We start from the raw sequence: 5248 nt of genomic DNA, 5'->3' as shown, positions 1-5248 counted from the left end.
TATGGTCAACATTGAAGGAAATATGAAATTGAATAGCGTTGCAAAAGCTATTTCCAAAAAGATGAGATGGTACAAATATTTAAAACTAGCTATCACTTATCGCGGGTATCCCAATTGTTATCTTTCACCCAAACTCTTGTTCAGAGTGGATGTCAACTTAGGTACCAATTAATTGGATGGAAGAAGGTACTAATTAATGGCTTACCTCTTCATCTCAGAATACTAAGTGTACCTGGGGTGTAAGTTGTTGACAGTTTACAAGCTGTTGTAACTGTCTTTTCGTTTATGTGTCAGATTATGAATAGCCTTTTTCTTTTAGGGGCGTCGTTAGGGGCGATCCCAAAAAAATTAGGGGCGACACAGAATGACAAAATAGTTTGAAAATATTTAAATGTCCCTTCATAATCGGTAATTTAGGAAAAAAATTATCTACTGATAGTGACTATGTTCTTCTCTTCCTAGCTTTGTTTTGAAATAATTAAATTTGGGTCTACTACCATAATCGGTAGGCAGTAAACATCATCAAACTACCGATTGTACAATCGGTAGGCAATAAACATCATCAAACTAATGATTGTGAAAACAAAGAAATCCAAAATTCCATTGGTTTTTGAAAAATTTGAATTTGGGGATACTACCATAATCGGTAGGCAATAAACATCATCAAACTACCGATTGTACAATCGGTGGGCAATAAACATCATCAAACTACCGATTGTGAAAACAAAGAAATCCAAAATTCCATTGGTTTTTGAAAAAATTGAATTTGGGGCTACTACCATAATCGGGGGGAAATAAACATCATGACACTACCGATTGTTCAATCGATAGGCAATAAACATCATGAAACTACCGATTCTGGTTGTTCTCAATCATGTGAAAATGGAATCTCCTCTATATAACAAATTTCTCCCGATTGTAGACTTAACTACCGATTATGGAGGGAATATTTGGCATTTCAAAAAATTTGAGATAAGGGGTGGCTTTGTTTTAGGTTTGGGTTGCCTTTTATGTCTTTTTGTGTCGGCCCTAATTCTTTTGGGGTCGCCCCTAAAAATGCCAGTTTTTTTTTGTGTCTGGTTTGTTTTATCGTGCAATAATAAACCTTAGATTTCTCTCTCCACTCTGATTCTTTCATGATAGCATCCCTTCTTCATTTTTCAAATTCACGTTTTCTTCGATCTACTTCCGCTCATCTCTGAGAAATCTATACAATCAAAACAATATGTCGATCGATCAAATTTTCGATTCTCTTGAGAATCAAACACAACAATCACCAAAATCACCTAAATAAAACACACATTCAAATTCATTAATTTCAAATCAACATACATTTACCGCATCTCACTAATTTTGATTCGGTTAAACTTGAAGCTGATAGTTCTAATTACCTAATCTGGAGAAATCAGTTTGAATTTATCTTAATCACCATTGATCTCTTTGATTATGTTGATGGATCTATTGAAGAACCTTTTTAATTAGTTTGTTAAAATTGATGGTGAAAAGACTGTAAATCCAGAATGCTATGTACCTGGCGAAAATACAATCGGTTTGTAATGTCATGTGTCAATGTAACTCCATCAGATCGTGTTTCTCGAAGTATTATTGGTTTTAAAACTACTCGTGAAATCTGGTTATATCTTGAGAAATAAATTCTTCGTCAATTCAGCACGCAAATCACTTCTTCGTAGTCAACTTCACTCAGTTCATAGAGGTAATCTTTCCATTTCATATTATATTGGTGACATTAAGTCTATTTCTGATTCTTTGGCCGCGATTGGTCTTCATGTGGATGACTCTAATCTTGCTATGTATATACGCTTCAAGGCTTAGGCAGAGAGTATAGTCAATTTGTTGTTACTGGAAGTTACATAAAAATTGAGTATTCTTTTAGTGATTTGTATTCTAAATTTCTTCATCTTGAGCAGTACTTGAAATCCTAGGAGTTGGAGTCGAAATCTATTTTAGATGCTCAAAATTTTGCATTTTATACGAATAAATAGCAGAAATCTTATGGATCTAAGGATAGTTCGAATTTCCAGTCATCTTCCGATTTTGCGTTGTGGATTGTCAAATTTGTAAGATTCCTGGTCATCTTGCTAATCATTGTAGATGGCGTTATACTCCTAATTCTAAATTTGCTTCTAAATCTGGCTCAAAATATGCTACTAAGCATGCTAGTAACAGTGTTTCTACAACATATTTACCTTCTACTTCAACATCTTCTTCAGATACCTTGCAACAAGCTTTTCATAGCATTAAACTCAACTCTGCATCAGCTCGTAGTGATCCAAATGTTTCTTCTTGCTGGATTACTAATTTTAAAGTCGTAAGTCATATGACTAACTCCCAGCCTTATCTCTCTAATGCCAAGTCTTATACATGTAATGATCAGGTCACGATAGATGATGGTAAATTTTAACCTATTGAACAAACTGGTGGTGTTATTTTAGATACAAATTATGCTCAATTTGATCTTCATGATGTGTTGTATGTTCCAAGTATTAAGGAAAATCTCATTTCTATTGCTAAGTTTACTAAAGAGAACTCTGTCTCCTTTGAATTTTTTCCTTGGGGATATGAAATCAAGGAATTGGATACTAAAGCAGTGCTTGCTTAAGGATTTATGAAATACAACCTATATCCATTAAAAACTTTACAGGATACTCAAGTTGCTTCTCACACTGCTGTTATTCATACATCTGAATATCTCTGGCATGGAAGATTCGGTCATACTTCTTCAACAATACTTCATAAGGTGGGTTCTTCAGCTGGTTTTTCAATCAACACTACCTATACTCAGTTATGCACTCCTTGTCAGTTGGGTAAGCATCATAGGCTTCCTTTTTATCATTCAGAAAGAGTTACAACTGAGCCTTTGCACTTAATTCACTATGATCTACGGGGACCTGCTCATGTTGCTTCCACATTAGGTTTTAGATGTTACGTATTATTCATAAATGATTTTTCTAGGTTTCATTGGATTTTTCCTTTGAAAAAAAAAAGATGAAAGTGTTGATTTTTTTAAACATTTCAAAAATATGTCTGAAAACTTATTGAATAAAAGTATCAAGTTGTTTCAATGTGATGGTGCATTAGAGTTAGTCAAAGGAAATTTTCAAGATTTCTTGGCTGAATGTCTGTCGTATTTGTTATAGAATTTCTTGTCCTCATATTCATTAGAAAAATGGTTTGGCAGAGAGGAAACACAAAGCTTATTTACCTAAACACGTTTGGTATGATTCTTTCCCTACGACTACTTACATCATTAACAGATTACCTACCAAAGTTTTTACGAGTTTAGAAGAGTCTCTCACATCGTTTTATTCAGAGCACTGCAATATTCCAGCAATCAGTTGCATAAAGTTTAGAAGAGAATAAAAACATGTCTCAAGCTAACTCTCATTCTATTACGGAATTAAAAGACCAGGTTAGTTAGATAAATGGGTCTTTACGTGAAAAGGGTAAGTTCCCTAGTCAACCAGTACCCAATCCTAGAGGAGTCCACTAAATAACAACCATCAGGAGTGGTAAAACTGTAGACAATAAGGTAGCCATGCCTAATAGTGGACATATTGTAGATCCACCTTATAGTTCCCATTCTAGTTCCCAAAAGTACCAAGAGGAACCACTAACTGAAGAGACTGACAAAGTTTCTAGTGATGCCAATACGGTTCTTGATGGGTCTCATTTTGTGCCCAGAGCCTCGTACCCGCAGTTGTTAGCTAACACACAGACAGAGTCGACTTTCAACGAAATAGTGAAAGCATTTAAGAACGTGAACATTAATACCCCTTTATTATAATCAATTCGAAAAATGACTGCTTATGCCAAGTTTTTTAAGGATCTTTGTACACGAAAACGTAAGCTTAATGTCAATATAAGAAAGCCTTTATAGCTGGCCAGGTAAGTTCAATCATTTTGAACCAAACAACCCCTAAGTATAAAGACCCTGGATGTCCCACTATTTCTTGTGTGATCGGTAATTATTCAATGTATAAGGCATTGCTTGACTTAGGAGCTAGTGTGAACTTACTCCCATATCATGTTTTCAACCAGCTAGGTCTTGGTAAGTTGAAACCAACTAAAATGACCCTACAGTTAGCGGATAGGTCTGTCAAAGTACCTCGTGGTGTCATAGAGGATTTTCTTATTGAGGTTGATAAATTTATTTATCTAGTGGATGTCATTGTTCTCTGTTAGAGCATTGCTCGGTCGAACTCGCATGCGTTGCCATCTCAAGCATGTTTGTAAATTTTAGTGATCAAAACTATATGTCTCGATTTCTAGCCTATCATAGCTAAAGTCTCGGACTAGGATAAAAAGTGTAGTTGAGATCAAGACTCCATGGAAATCATCATACAAGACGAAGGACTAATCAAGGAACAGGTGGATCTTCGTCGACTAAAAGGTATGTGGAGACTTGAACTTATCTGTCACTCAAAAGTCTATTTACTCTATCTCCTACTCTTGAGACAAAGTCGTTTTGATATAGAATTTCATTATACACATTTGCTATTTTGAGCCGAGTTTACCTCGCCTATCTATTTCTTGAAATATGTGTTGGTAAAGATTTCGCTTTAGCCTAATTCATCTTTTCCTAGTGACGAAAGTCATGTTATATTTCAATCACTTTGAGAATTGCTCTGAAGAAAAATGGTCTGTGAATAACGGCTATATAACGTCCTCTGAGAATGTATCAATGATTGAAATGAGAGTTTAGATTACATAACCATTGATGGATATAAGCATTGTTATGTAAACACATATGTGCATAAGTCCTATCCCTTGAACCAAAGTTTGCCAACTTTGTTGTTCAAGAGAAATGGAAGTGGCGTGAGCCAATTCCGCGAACTGTCGGAAGTTCTCGACCTGAGAAATTCTTCTGGAGTTTGTGTACTCCTTACATAAGCTTAAGTCCGCGAACCCAGTCCGTAAACTTGAGAGGTTATATATCTAAAACCGGTTGTTCTTGAACTGGTCATGTTTATTAAACTAAGGAATGCTTTGGAAAACCGTGAATATAAAGTTCATGAAACGATTCGATTGAATCAAACCGTTTTTTCTTCGATTATGTCTTGTGTAGTTACATAAAGATCTAAGCAATTGAACAACTCTCTAACTAGTTCATTTGAGTCATTTGGACTAGTTATGGTGAAGAAGAATATGGTTGATATGAAAGTGATCATATGGCTAACCATTGGTTAACTATTGTTGAACCAACAAATGTTAATGTTTTGGTACGGTT

The sequence above is a fragment of the Papaver somniferum genome, unplaced genomic scaffold, assembly GCF_003573695.1.
Source record: "Papaver somniferum cultivar HN1 unplaced genomic scaffold, ASM357369v1 unplaced-scaffold_16, whole genome shotgun sequence".
Taxonomy (NCBI): domain Eukaryota; kingdom Viridiplantae; phylum Streptophyta; class Magnoliopsida; order Ranunculales; family Papaveraceae; genus Papaver; species Papaver somniferum.
Note: the sequence above shows the minus strand (reverse complement) of the source record.